The sequence below is a fragment of the Salvia splendens genome, chromosome 2 (assembly GCF_004379255.2).
Source record: "Salvia splendens isolate huo1 chromosome 2, SspV2, whole genome shotgun sequence".
In the NCBI taxonomy this organism is placed as follows: Eukaryota; Viridiplantae; Streptophyta; class Magnoliopsida; order Lamiales; family Lamiaceae; genus Salvia; species Salvia splendens.
The window spans coordinates 15885625-15892717 of record NC_056033.1 but is presented as its reverse complement, the minus strand read 5'-3'; positions in this window follow the sequence as shown (position 1 = coordinate 15892717).

The following is a 7093-nucleotide window of genomic DNA, read 5'->3' as shown; positions in this document are numbered from 1 at the left end:
TCTTCATACGCTTCATATAGGAAGCTCGGAGTCTCTTTATCATCTTCATGCACCAAGCACCGGTAAGCCATAACCGGCGTCAAATGATCCGAGAATATGCATTTGTGCAGCGGAATTATGTTTCCGGTTTTAGATGCTTCAATAAATCTCTTCTCATCCACCTCTACAATTCACCAAAATTTAAAAAATTAATCAACAAACGGCGCTTAATTTTGTAGAATCTGAAAGAAGAGCATTGGAATGTACGGAGGCGGAACGTGATTCTTCGAGAAACTGCAGCGGCTGACGCCGTAGATACCCTCCACAGCAGCGGAGACTGCCTCTGAGCTTGCATTTGCATTTGCATAGCAATCACTCTACTAACTTTGTGTGAGCAAAAGAGAGGGAGTTTAGGAAAATATAACTAAAAGCTATGCTATTTATAGATATAGACCCTATACACATATAGGCAGAACTAATTACTAGTGCCGAACCGTCTAACCAAAATATGTTCATTAAACTATGTTAAGATCATTTTAGTTCAGTCGTTCTGCAAAGAATAAAACGATCAAATAATAAAGTATGTATAACGATCTAAAAATTAAGTGAATCTATTTGCTTGATTTATTTCATCTACTATATTAGAAAAATGGATGGTTGAGATTTGGTCTCACGGTTAACTACTTTTGCGCTGTCTGCCTATTTTCTTTTTCGACATTGATTAAATTAATGTACTACCTAATCTAAATTATTTTTGGAAATTTATCTAATTTTTGTTCTTAAGAAATCCTACATTTGGAAGGTTAGATCACTATGGGAATGATATTTGTGATCTTGTTTAGTTTGTCTTGATATTTGTTACGTGTTCTAATATAATATTCCGCCTTCATGCATGTTTTGCAGTTATGGTAGTTGCATATCTCAGCCCTACATAAATATGACTCGCTTCCGTGATGAAGCTCATTAGTCATTACTCTCTTTTGCCTATGGCCTTAAGATTTTGAAGTTAGTCATTATTTTTTTAGGGATATTGGCACCTAATATTATGAAACTATCAAAAAGTTGGATTTTTCCCACGAACCTTGAAATTGGCAAATAATATTACAAACTTTACCCCGAGTTTATTATTTTCCACCAGTGAAAAAATTCCGGCTATATTAATAGATTGAAGAACTAATTTGGAGGGTGTGCTTTAAGAAAAACTATTCTCAAATATTAAAAATCTCGAAGCTCTCAAAGTTGTTGTCGAGAAATTATGGGAAAAAAATCTGTATCATGATGTTATTTACCGAAATTTTTTCATTGTTCATAAATAACAAACTCGGGGTAAAGTTCGTGATATTATTTGTCAATTTCAAAATTCATGAGAAAAACTAATTTTTTTAAAATTCCATGATATTAGGTGCGAATATCCATCATTTTTATTACTAAGAAATTATGTTCATTTCTATTTACACCCCTTGAAATAACAAAATCTAGAAATAATGCATGAGAGTTCGAAAACTTAAATGTCGCGTTCAAACCTAGAAATTATAACATCAAGAAATATTATTATAAACCATTTCATAAATAGAATGATACATTCTCCAAATAGATAATGACAGGTGAAAAATAAATTTATATAATTCAAATTCAATATATATTAAAATCAAATAGTATTACTGAAAAATTGGAAAACCCCCTTTTATTTCTTTCACCTTTTTGCAATTTGAACATGGAGTTTAATTTTCAGAAAATTGTTTAATTTCACAAAATACTAGGAGTAATTTAGTTTGTTTTCTTCTAAGTGATATTTTTAATTCTAATTTATTGTGATTATTCCTTTAATAAAATTTACTTTTTTCTATCTCAAGATGCTCATATTATGACATTAAATTTTAGGTGGAGTTATTGAATGTATCAAAGTATAGAAAGAAATATAATTAAATATTTTAATAAGTGATAACAAAGATATGTTTTATTCCACATTTAATGAAATGGTAACAAAGATATGTTTTAATCCATAAAAGGAACCAAAGACATTTTAGTTATGACAAACTAAATAAAAAAAAATAGACATCATGAATGAAACAAAAGAGAGTCATAACTAAAATAAAAAAAATAGACATCATGAATGAAACAAAAGAGTAATGTTATATATAAAAGGTAAACTAAGATTGAACTACATATTTAGGCCGTGTACTTATCACAACGCATATTTATGGTCCATATACTTGTAAAATATCAGTTGCAATAACATCATGAATGAAACAAAAGAGTAATGTTATATATAAAAGGTAAACTATAAGATTGAACTACATATTTAGGCCGTGTACTTATCACAGCGCATATTTGTGGTCCATATACTTGCAAAATATCAGTTGCAATTTCTATATATACTTGTATTTATTCACGTTTTAAGATTTTTTTCACTTCTTGGTCTTTTTTAGACGAAAACACCCCAAATGGATAAACGGCAAATTTGTACAGTATTTATCCATTTCTCTCCCCATGTGGAATGTGGCGTCTTTATGAACAGATATTTTGAGAAACAAATATTTTAATTATTTTTATGAACAAAAAACAATTACTCCACAATTCAGAACAATGTGACTTTAATAAGCTTTGATCCATTTCAACGACAATGTGACATTAATGTCAAACTAATTTTGCCCCAGTTTCCATTACGCAATTCCTGAATCACCACACCACTCTCCAATTACTACCTCAGAAATCAAATCAGTAAGAACAATGATTTTCTTAAATTCGCTCCAAAATTATATTGGGCAAACCCTATTTTATTTTTTTAACCTTTTTGCAATTTGAATTTATAAAATTGTTTAATTTCATTATACTAGTTTAGATTGTTTTATTCTCATTGATATTTTTAATTTTTTTTTGTAATTACTTAATCATTAAAATTACTCTCCTCTCAATTAAAAATATCCACATTCATGGCACTGAACTTTAAACTGAGCTGTTGATTCTAGTGGGAAAAAAATTAATTGAATGTTTTAACGAAAGAGACAAAAGTGATCCTACAACAAAAAAATCAGACAAGGATACTTTTTAATCCTATTAATAATACTAATTTGTATGTCTAATTATACCATCTATGTTTCATAAAGAGTCCTTATTGTTAGTGCCCTAACCTAAATTAGTAGACATAAATAGAAGCATCCTAAAAACAAAACATTAAGATAATTTGCACTTTACTTAGGGACGCTTTCTTTTGCGTCCAGTATTGTGGTTATTTTTAAAATATTTCGAACGCTAGTAATTGCGTCTCAATTTTTGTATCCCTAGAAGATATTAAGTTTTTTGTAATGTGATATGATTTATTCTAGAAAAGGAAAGAGGACATTTTAATTGAGATAAACAAAAAAATCTAAAAAAGAGTAGAATTTAAAATAAAAGGTGAACTACAAATTAATATTTTTTACACTGTGACTTTCATCTTTGCTTCAAACATTTTAGTCGCATTTCATTAGTTTGCAAGAGTATTTGTCAATTCCTTTTTACTATTTTGCTTGTTTAAATTTTCTTAGATGCGCAGAAAAGCGAAAAAGGAATGATGCAAGAAAGAAATGAAGATAGAAAGGTTAAAAATACGGAACTTACATATTTCAAATACCTGAATTTGGTAAGTTTTAAATGTATAACATGTTAATTAGTCTTGGTCTTATATTTGCATGTTATTTTTTAATTTTTTGACATATTTATTAAGCTTTAATAGTTAATTATAGAAATTAGAAGGCAACGAATTGAGCCACAGGACGCACTCAACAGTCCACTAAGTGGTTCAGCAGTCGATGACCGCACTCCCAACAGCCCGCTTCAGAACACGCCCATAATCAAGAATATACTCAGCGGCCCACCGAGACTAATGCTGACAGACCGAGCCAAAGTCAGTAGTCCGCTGAGATCGAGCAACGAATGTTGAACCATAATTCAAGTAGATTTTTTCCGGTTAAATTCTCTAAATTCTGTCCCACATCGACTTGGTGAAGATCGTAGCTCCTCTATATAAGTATGGATAACCCTCCCTTTCATAAGGCCTTTTAAGAGGTGAGTGAATCATTTCTAATATAGTATCAGAGCGGGCTCAAGTCAATGATAGATTTCTCTTTATCTGTTATCTATCTACCTCACGAGTGGAAGACTGATGTTCTTTCCGGCCCACATTGATGATGGTTCTCTTATCTCTTGCATTGCCTACCCACCCGATGTCCTTTCCGGCCCACACGTGAGGGACCGTGTGGTCTGTCCCACATCGACTTGGTGAAGATCTCATCTAATCTATATAAGTGTGAATAACCCTGTTAAATTCTCTAAATTATGTCACACATCGACTTGGTGAAGATCTCATCTAATCTCTAAATTCTGTCCCACATCAACTTAGTGAATATCTCATCTAATCTATATAAGTGTGAATAATCCTTCACCTTATAATGTATTTTAAGGGATGAGTGGCTTATTTCCTCCACCTTAGAGCATCCACTACGTGTCGCGCCGGCGTCCCGCGACCCGTCCCGGAGAGATGGGTCCGTCGCGCGACGCGTTGCAGCTCGCCGTCCCGTCCCGCGTCCCATGTCGCCGAGACAAGCGACGGGCCGTCTCGCCACGCGCCTAGGCGACGTGGCGCGACCCGGCGTCGTGCGTGACGCCCACTCGTCGGCCCGCGAGTGGGCGTCGTCACATGCTGACGCAATAAATATTTTTTTTTACAAAATTCGAATTTAAAAAAAAATAAATGGAAAAAAAATTCTAACGGTAATAATACCGCTTTATTGTTTTTTTTAATTTTTTTTTAATTTTTAATTAATTTTGTTACTCTATAAATACTCCTAAACTCATCCTCATTTCACACACAACTACATATCTATTCTTCTTATCATCTCAAATTCCTCTCAAATTTTCATATAACAACTCAAGATGTCCGGCGACGGCAACTACGGCGGTTCCGGCTCCGGCGGGTGGGATCTCAATGCCTTCGGCGATTGGGAGACCATGATCAACACACTGGAAGGTTCCGGTTCGTCAATGCCGGGGACCCAGGGTTCGGCGACGCCGGGTGGGTACCAACCACCCAATTTTGACGTTGATGCATATGCTCGTCCCTCCGCCCAGCGGTATTCGCAGGGATTATCCCAGATCCGGGAGGATTTTCCCGTTGATCCCACGCCGGGAGGTGGGAGAGGCGGTGGAGGTGGCCGAGGCCGTGTACAACCCCAGGCGGGCGAGGACGAGGAGGAGGAAGAGGATCTAGGCCGACATCCTTACAACAACCTCGAAACGCTGGCTGTGTACAACGTCTGGATCACCATCTCGTACGATCTCATCGTCAGGAATCAACAACCCCGGAAGTGTTTCTGGGAAAAGGTCTGCGAGGTCTACAACCAGATAAAGCCGAAAGGCTCCCGCAAGCGCAAATATAAAATGCTACGCTCTCACTTTGACCGAGTCGACCGACAGGTCAAAAAATTCTGCGGCATCTACTCGGCCGAAGCGGCGCGCTACCAAAGCGGCGCCATGGCAACCGACATTTTGACGTCCGCTTTGCGTGCCTACTACCAGGACACCCGTCAACAATTCAGATTTGTTGATGTTTGGCAGGCCGTGAAGGACGAGGAACGGTGGGCCGGCGGTTTCCGCTCCAGCTCGGGCTCAAACTCGAAGAGCACCAAGTATACGGAGAGTGGCCAATACTCGTCTGCTGGTGACACCGCTGAGGGCATCAGCCCACATGAGGCTGAATCGCAGGAGTTTGCGGGTACGGTCGGCGATGCTGGAGGATCTGGAGGTGGGCGCAGTCGGCCGCAAGGGACGAAGGCGGCGAAAGTGGCTAGAGCGAGGAAGGGGCGAGGCGAATCAAGCCAGGCGGCCTCGGGATCGGGCTCGCAGGGAGGCTCGGATACACTTATGGTGGTGTACATGACCGCCACAATGGCGGACGTTTCCCGCTACTCGCCCTCCCAATACGCGGCCTGGTGGAACGGAGTTGTGCATATGGCAGCACGACTTGGCCTTCCAACTCCCCCTCCTCCTCGACCGCCTCCGGATGATGATTCGCCTGCGGAGTAGTTTTTTTCCTCCAGATTTGTATTTTAAATTATGTTGTGTGTTTTTTTATGTTGTGTATTTTTTTTAATAAAGTGTGTTTGTTTTAATTGAATTGGGTTGGAAAAAAATAAAAAATGAAATTGAATGATTAGTAATTTAAGGGACGGAATAAGGGACGGTTAAGAGACGGAGTGTTGCAGGTTATGTCTCTTAGTTAAAAGATGGAGGACTAAAGTACAATGGGGCCCTTAAATAGTAGTTTAAGGGACGGTAGGGGACAGCACAGTGGATGCTCTTATAAGGTCTTTTAGAGTTTTAAAGAATGGGTGGCTTATTTCTAATACCCTTTCGAGCTGCAATTGTTACTAAATCTTGGGAATATTTGTTTGGTCTGTTGTTACGTTGTTGCTGTATTTGGAATTCCAAAACAGTGGAATTTGAGGGAGGAATACTAAATAAAGGTGGGGAAATGAAGTAATTGTAGGGTAGCCGAGGGACATAAACAAAATTTCAAACAAAAATAAGAAAATAAAATTTTGATTTTTGATTAAAAACTACTCCCTCCGTTTTCTAAATATTGTCCCACTTTGACTCGACACAAGTTTTAAAAAATATAATGAAAAGTGAGTTAAAAAAGTTAGTGGAATGTGGATCCTACTTTTGTATATTAGCTTTATAATAAAATGTGAGTATGAATGAGTTAGTGGAATATGAGGTCCATTACCAAAAATTATATAAAATGAAATGGGTAAACTTTGTGGGGCGGACAAAAATAAATAAATGAAGAAACTTTCATGGACGGAGGGAGTAAATAATTACTCCATAGTTGAGTCTAGATTTCCAATGGATTTCTAGTCGACAAGTGTAATGCCCACGTGTATAGTTCCGTCAAACATGAAATTTTATGAGTTTATTTTGTGTGTTAAAAGAAAAAAAAGAGAGAATATGATATTATTTGTAGGATAAACTAATGAAAAAAAAGTGTCCTATTAGTTGAAAGAAATATACTCCTATATAATGCAAAATTTATCCTAAAAAAAATCAATACGAAAGCAAAAAAATAAAATTTAAC